Raw genomic sequence first — 8,486 nt, 5'->3', positions numbered from 1 at the left:
ATGTAACAGAACTTTAAAAACACACCCTGAATAACACCTCAAGTTCAGAGGCAGAATTAAATATACCCTCCCTATTACCAAGATAGGCAAACTCTAGCTGTCTTCCAATTCAGCAATTCACCAACGGAACCTCTGAAGTTAGGAATACTGTTCTCTAGCCTGTAATTAGCTCAGTTAACTCTAAAAACTGCAGTGTTATTGTGGGAAATGCCAGACCAGTAGCTGTGTTCTGGCAGCGTAAAATAGTTTTTTTTAGTAACTGCCTATGGCTTATTGATTGCAGCATCGGAATACAACGAATGCACCAACTTCTGAATAATTTTATGTAACAAAACATGAACAAAAATCTATAGTATAATTGACTAACATTTCATCAAGTTACACGTGTCATGAGAACGCCACTTCAGAAATGTTAGTTTCTCTTACCTGGTACCTACAGCTGCAAAGTAGCACTACAATAACGTTTTGACACCTGTGTCTAGAGGATACGCCAAATTTCAAGGGGCTGATTTAAGGAATTCCATGTGCTCCTGACAGAAAACTCACTGAGGAAGAAATAAAACTTCTGGTGCCTCTATCAGCATCCTATCGGGCTGATTTCATCTTCCTAAAGCACAGCTTCTAATTTCTTGTTGTTGTTGTTTCTTATTGGTTCTCATTATTACATTTTTTCACCTGAGTTAGTCGATGCCTCGTGCTTCTAAGGATTCTCAGAACCTCACAGAATCCACTGAGTGGACTACCATTTTCTTCTACTGATGCCTGTAATGCTCATACCCAAAGACAGACAAAGGTGAGTACCTAAACTTACAGCCTTCCACCTGGAGCCAGAAGACACCATAGGTGATGACGTTTTTACTTACATTCACTGTACTACTAGTCAGAGAGGAATTTGGCTCAGCATAGCTCCAGGGCTGCATCTGTGAGACAGGATGCCTCACGCCTGACTCCTGCAGACCTCAGGTTTACGGGAGCCCTCCACCTTCTACTAAGATGCTCTGCTCCCGTCACAGGTCCAGGCAATTATTACTTCTTTTAAGTACTAATTAAGCACCACCTACAGATAGATTAATGTTTGCTGTGTAATACAATTTTATTTTCATTTCTTCAGAAAGGGCCAGGATGTGAATTCACAGCACCCCAACAACTCCGCTTGAATTCTCCAGCCAAATTCTTATTGCACAGAAATTGCAGCTTAGAGCATTCCACTTCAGAGGGGGTGTTTGTGCAAGATGTAATGCTTGAGTCAACCAAGTATCAAGTCTCCTCCAAATGTCACGGGAAAAACAGTCTGAGGCTGAGAAGTTTCACTTGAGTTAATTCACTGCCCACCAACATAAACTTTGATCACCAATTCGGGTATTGAGGAAGAAGAAAAAAACCACCCCACAATTAGACAAACACTTCCATGAAAGCCCCTCTCCCACCTCCCCAGTCTCAATTTACCTCGATTTTGCCTCCAGCGCACCCACAGTCCCTCAGATGAGGCGCCGCGCGGCGGCGGCGGTTGGAATAACGGTTGCTGCCACGCCCTCCCTCAGGCGCCCCGCCCCCGCGGGCCCTCGGCCGCCGCGCGCAGCTGCGCTCGCCTCAGAGGTGCCCGCGGCCCGGCGGGGCGCCGGTGGCGGTTCCCTGAGGAGGGCGCCAGTCCTCCTGCGGCTGCAGTCCGTTAAAACAGGGGGCACCGCCTACTTCTCAGGTGAGTAACTTTGGCGCAGGGTGGGTTTTTTCCCCACTCGGGTCTTAGTCGCCGCAGGCCCCCGGCCCTGCAGAGGGGGAACAGCCTAGCGGTCTGACAGGCTCTTTCCCAAGGAGTCTAAATCGTTGCCTCCTAATTCACAAAAGCCACCAGGACACTATCCAAAGAAAAAAAAAAAAAAAAAACCTGACTGTTGAAAGTAGGGAGACGTAGAGTAACATTTCAAAACGGTTTCTGTCTCCACAGACTCGTTTTGGAAGTGTGTGAAAAAATTCTGTGCTATGGAAAGAGGCTGATAACTCAGGAAAATGAAAAGGTCACGCTCTGATTCTGAAAACTTACCATTACAGCCAAATTACTTTACACCAGCAGAAGGCTTAGACCCCATATATTCAAAGTAGTCCGCATTTATAGCGCAACTGTGTTTTCTTTTGCATAATAGCTCATTCTGTGGCTCAGTGTTACCGATGTGTAACATGGTAATACCTTTATCATTCTGGTTCCATCATACTCTCTTGTAATTCATTTTGACTTGTAATAGGCCTATATATCACTATGTGATTTGTTTTCTCAATTGTTTGTCCACTGTAAAGCACAATGAACACCTGCATTTGAGAACTGAAAGGTTTTTAATGGCCCGAGTCAGATTAGCATTCAAGCAGATAAGGCTAGACCCTCACCTATACGAAAAGAGCCTGGAAAAAGCAATCTCTTTACTAAGAATCCAGTCCCTGTTCTGCAACGCCAGAGAAACACTTTCAAATAGATGGATAAATTTACATCATAAATTGACGTTTTTATAAATCTTACACTTTTCCTTAAGAACAGGTTTTTGTAAGAGTTACAGGGATACAAATATGAATTTTTCACAAGGCAAGGTAAACAATTAAGATGCCTGAGGAGGGGGAGGTTTTTAAATATAACATTCCCTTCGCTTCCAGAAGGTGTACCTTGCAATTTCTAACAAACATAGGGAAAACATCACTACACTGTGGCGCCACATCATCTAAGATTTTGCTGTTGTCATCTTCAGTTTGATTAAGGAAAGCTTCCAGATACAACGTGTTGCAGGGACAAAAATCTGCTTGATTTACATAGTTTAAATTGAATCAGGAACAAAGAGGTTTATTGATTTGACAACGACACACTATTAACTGGCACTCTATGAGCCAATCATTTAGGATCAATATCAGCAATATACAATAACACTTACAAAAGGTTAATAAAGACCTACACATTTCTAAACACACTGTTATAACTCATTTTAAAAAGTTCTAGTCACACGAGAACACGTTCACAGTTGTAAAACAAACCCCCCTCTGGGGTGCAGGCTCCGCTATCTACACCCACCTCCTGTTGGACCTGCGGGTGCCCCAACTTCATGTATGTCTGTGCTGGACCCTACGATCTGCTGATCCTCGTGCCAATGAGAAAGCTGCTGCGAGGTGACAAGTGAACACCCCTGGTGTGGGTCCCTACCGCTCTGCCTGGCCTAGGCAGAGACTGGCATGCCAGTGGGGTAACTTCTGCCAGTGTCCAACTAGCTGACTGCTGTTGTTACTCTCTTCTCACTCCATGCCCCTCACTAGGGTTACAAGTCTCCATGCTTCTTTCACACTTCTAGTGACTCCTCCTTTGTTTCAAAAGTCTCTTTGGAATTCCCTGGTTACTCTTTCATTCAGACAGCAGTCATTGTCTTTAGCACCATCAGCACTTGAGAAAATGCTCTTGCAGACAGTTTTAGCTGTTGCAGTCACACATACTGTTACTGTTTTGTCAGCTGTTGTTATCCAGGCCATTGTGCAGGCTCTCCCCCCATAACAGTGCATATCAATATTTAGATCAGTCAGTGCTAAACCATTCAGTCCTAAAGTACACTGCATCTTCTTATAATTAAATGTATTAAATATAAATTCTGTACAGTTAAATCCTGAGTGATTCAGAGTATTAAAAACAATGTCACTAAAGTATAAGCACTTTGCAAATAAACCAAATACACTTTTTAAAGAAGAAAAATAATGAGTTTGAAGGACAAAGCTACATTCATTTCACTTTCTTCTTTTCACTTTTTTTGTTGAGTATAGAGCCGTCTCACTTTGGCCAACTTCTTAATGAAAGTCAAATTCATCAATCCTGGTGCTATGTCCTCTGTGATGTTAGAGGAATCCTTTTGCAGTAACAATCACTTTTTCCCCACTCGATCTAAGTCAGTACGGTGTAAGTGCTACTGCAAGGATAAGAATGTACAGGCTATGATTTGCATGAGGGATATTGGCCCTGATAGCTAACCTTAGGGCACAGAGTCATGGCTGAAAGGCCTTTTTGTTCCTGTAGCCTGGGTATTTTGTTTGGATTCTTAAAAAAAAAAAAAAAAAAAGCCAGCTGAGTACTCAGGAAGTATTTTTGTTAGAATCATCAACTCATGTATATCCCACATTAATCGCTGGAAGACAAAACAGAGGGAAAGAACACTGTGTTTAGCTGAACAATTATTAGAGTTATTTTTAGATTTTTTTTTTTTGCAACTGGAATTAAGTCTTCCAAAATAATAGTGCAGTGTACTCTGACTAATCTCCTGTTACAAAATGCAGACAGAAAATAAGATTTATTCTGTGTAGGATTTCTCCATATGCACTAGTCAGAATCCACGTTTCTCGTTTAGAAGAAAATGTTATGGAAACGATGTTAGTTACTTGTAATTTCTGTTTGATTTAGGGCAACATTTTCTAAACTAAACGTTTTAAAAGTATGTAGCAAAGTTTATTGTTGGTGTTTCTTATGCAGAAAAGATCTGACATAGAGCAAAATAAATCAGTTTTTAAGCAGTTTAAAAACACAGTTAAAGCACCTTATTTTACTGATGCCATAAGATGACACTGTTACCAATGTAATTAACAGTCTACGAGTCTAAAAACCTCATCAAATCAGCCGAAAAATTTCTGTAGACTTTTGTGGCCTTTCAAAATAGTCTGTTCCAAACTCATCTCAATTACTATTGTATGTCAACACAGAAAAGAGGCTTTTGTTAGCATCATCCATTCTTTTTGCTGTACTTTTTAGAATCGGAACATTATAATACAAAACATAATTGGTATACTTAGTCAAATGTCATGCAGTATTTTTAGACTTAGTCTCTAATCATTTATGGTTTATCAAAGGAAGAAAAAATAGATAAGTGTTTTCATAATTATCACTGAATTTTGAGTATTTTTTTTATTCCATATGCTGATAATTTTGTCAGCGAAGACTTGCTGAGAATAACTATTAAATGCTTTTGTTCCAGTATTCAATCATAATCAACAGTTCTTGAAGTAATAATAGTTCGAATTGGCCCCAAGGCCCCATAAAACAAGAACTGCTGAGCTCTGTGACCTTGATCTTTAGAGAAGGTAAAAAGTTTTAAGATTGGATCTGAATTGTAATGTTGATGAGATGCCATTTAACAGTTTTAGAATTTTGAAATGTAATTTTGATCCAAGTGTTTAATAGCTTCTTAACTTGTATTTCAGAACTTGGTGTTTCTGATCAGATGTAATTGGATCTAGCTTTTGGTAGACAGCCACTACAAAAACAAGACAAATACTGCATAAAATGGAGTATGACCTTTTCGTTATTGCTTTGTCAGGACATCTGTCAAGAGACGTTTCCTCTCTTCCAAAGCAGTCAGACATTTCAATGAACTGTAGTAAGATATAGCTTGTTCTTGGTAGGAAGCCAGTCTGTTAGCCAGTAAGATTCACTGTAGTCAACAAGATACCAAGGTACGAGGTACCTAATAAAATAGAATTTGTCCTTTGAATTGGTAAAGGTCAACAACTTACTGCACTTTGGAGAGGCAGATATGAAAGGACAAAAACATTTTGCGTTTTCCACATTCCTGACACTACTATCTGATTAGACTAGTTAGCATTTTTATTACACGAAAATTTCTGAAATGTTTTAGTGAGCAATTTTGTTAACATCAGTATAGAAAGGCAAATGAGAAATGGCAGCTCAAAATCTACAGCAGAAAGAAGAGATGCAGGCAGACACAGTTTTCCCGTGAAAAAAATTGCATAGACTTACCGAATTCTGGGGAGTTTAATATGACAGTTTTTAGGGAGTTCATAAAAATCATTCTGTCTTCCCAGGTTAAAATGAGCTGTTTCAGAGACAGAACAAGCATCCCATCCCACAAAACTGAATAGCTTTTTTGAAACTCTGGTTATACAGTGAAGACAAAAGTGACAAACAGAGCTCATCCCAGCATATATGCATGTATTTTCTAATCTCTTCAGCTTACTTCCGAGAGAACTGCAATGAACGAGAAAAGCACAAGATATATGTCAGTGGCATTGACGGTTCTCTCCATCGGGAAAGCTTTAGGTTTGCTAATCAAAAACATCAAAGATGTAGAACAATTTAAAATTTAATAGTAATTGCTTACCACAACATCACACTTCATGACAAATATTTGCTACTCCTTCATTCTAGGCAATATCCAATTGCAACAATTAGAATGTTTTTACTGAACAGTAAATATATTTATATTACAATTGCCTTTATTTTTCCTCCGTGTTTCACTTACCTTTTACGTCTGTCATTTAATTAAGCCTCCAATCTTGTAACTGATTATATGCAGAAAGACTGCTGAAGCCAAAGAACGTCCCTTTGACTCTTTCTACTACTTGTTCTACAACTGAGGACTGAGAATAGATTCTCTAGAAAAGGAATAATTGAGTGTAAATTTCTGATTTTTTTTTTTTTAAATGAGGTAGATAACATATTTACCTTTGTATTTTAGTGAATACCTTCAAATTTCAGAACACATAGGGGCAGGACATATCTAGGAGAAGGTAGCCCGTAATTGAAGCACCAAGGGTTCAGTTCCACGTTGTCAATGCTACAGGACTGCAGAGCCTCCAGAGCTATATAAATAAGCATAAGTCATTATGGATTTTGTCAGTTTTGCTTATTAGTACACTGGGGAAGAAAGTAAGAAGTAGCACTGTCTCCCAAAGCAACATTTAGTACCTTTCAGGAAAGACAACTGTGATTCAGCAAACACTTCCTTTTTTTTGTTTAATTCTGTGTAACATTTCTAATGCTTTCTGACTCTTCAGTCAGCTTTTTCCCTCTCCCTCCTTCATGCACACACAGAGAAACATCTGGGTTACAGCCCAGTGGCCTGGTTCATTGTCATTTTCTGGAACGGAGTCAGTTTGTCACGTCCAGTTACTATTATTCTCTTAAACTTTCCACGCATTGAGTTAGCTGAACTTCTTGAGGCGAACACCCACAGGGCTACTGTAGCTGTATCTGCTGAAAATGGCATAGCAGTGTCACATATGACTTCGAGGGCCTGACATTCTACACACAGTTTACAATTGAAATTACTCTTAGTCAGGAGAGTGCAGATTCCTATCTCAGCAATTAAACCATCCACAGTGGCAAACTTTAACCTTCTGATTTCTTACCTCAGCTTGACTACGTGAAACAGAGCTAGGGGTACGCAGTATTGTGAGAAGATTACCTTTAATTAATTGACTGATTTAATATGTCTTTCAATAGATGATTGTGATAGCAAAATAATAAAATTATAGTAACTTTTTACTAGCAACAAAATGGGAGGAACCTTGATCAGAGCACAAGGTAGCTCAAGGTTTGGAGATAGATTTCAGTATTTTTGATAACACGATCTTTAACTAAAGACAGGATGCGTGCACTAGTTTCATGTTATAGTTACAGCAACTATAGATGTACTAGTAGTTACCAGCATATAGTTGTATAGTAGTTACAGCAACTTAAAGAGTTTAGAAATTCTTACATTGAAAACCTATGCTGAGAACAGTGGTGTTCAAGATTTCTCAGGCATATAGGAGAATTCAGTCTTGCAGTAGCAGCAGAATAAGAACTGGATTAGGGAACTGAGAGGGGTTATTTCAGCTCTCTTTCTATGCCTTCTAGTACTCAGTCCTCTTTTATTACCTGAACACTGAGCAGTCCAGGATCTCTTTACTCATCCTAAAGGAAATCTCCTAGGTTCCCGTCCTTATTCCCCAGACAGCACTTGGACATGTGGGAGAGACAAGAACCAGCCAAAAACTGTTCCTGTTCCTCAGCCGCCTAAGAGAGAGGAAAAATGGAAACAGAAAAGGGTTCTGGAGAAACACTGAGAGTTTGCTTTGAAGCTCTCCAAAGTATATTTTAAAGAACCTAAGTAACCTTGTCTTGCTTTTATCATACTAAACACTCTAAAAGTCTTTATTGTTAGTTGTCTATCATTTAACATGCTCTCACACTGTGCAAAAACCTTTGTATGAGAGGAGATGACAAAAGTATAATGAGTATGTAGCCACATTCATTCTCTTTGAACTTGACTGTTGACTGAGTAGAATCAAGAGATTTTAGGCCTTGGATAGAAAGCCCTCACTGAAATAGAAAGTCCTGTTCTTGCTGATAAGAGTTGCAGAGGACATGAATATATGCCCAGTACTGCAGAAATGTGGTGATGGTTTGGGGAGTATTAAAAGATGCCTAAGTCCAATAGTTGAGAATCCCAGACGGCAAGCCATAGCACCAAAGGAACAAACATACCGTGGGGAAATCCACACAGCCCCCCTTGGTAACTAGGTCTGGAAAGCAACAGCTAATAAGGTACAAACGTGAGCGTAAAAAGAATGTGTGAAGGGAACAGCCAGAAGCATCTGAGGGTCTGCATGCTCAAAGACTGATAACATTAAGAGAACATTAGCGATGGTGCGGTTTGCTTAAGATGACCAGCATCCAGATTTAAGTGCGTAACTAG

At 39.6% G+C, this 8,486-nt stretch overlaps 1 long non-coding RNA gene across 1 annotated transcript; it reads right to left on the bottom strand.

Annotated features, from left to right (window-relative positions):
• Positions 1-4,812: 4,812 nt before the first annotated feature.
• Positions 4,813-7,772, bottom strand: LOC138067986 (uncharacterized). Its single transcript, XR_011142455.1, has 4 exons — positions 7,667-7,772; positions 6,470-6,606; positions 5,765-5,992; positions 4,813-5,471 (listed from the first exon to the last, which is right to left on the bottom strand). It is a non-coding gene; the product is annotated as an uncharacterized lncRNA (long non-coding RNA).
• Positions 7,773-8,486: the final 714 nt, after the last annotated feature.

The sequence above is a fragment of the Struthio camelus genome, chromosome 8, assembly GCF_040807025.1.
Source record: "Struthio camelus isolate bStrCam1 chromosome 8, bStrCam1.hap1, whole genome shotgun sequence".
In the NCBI taxonomy this organism is placed as follows: Eukaryota; Metazoa; Chordata; class Aves; order Struthioniformes; family Struthionidae; genus Struthio; species Struthio camelus.
The sequence above is the reverse complement of the archived record's forward strand: the minus strand, read 5'-3'. Positions and strand labels throughout refer to the sequence as shown.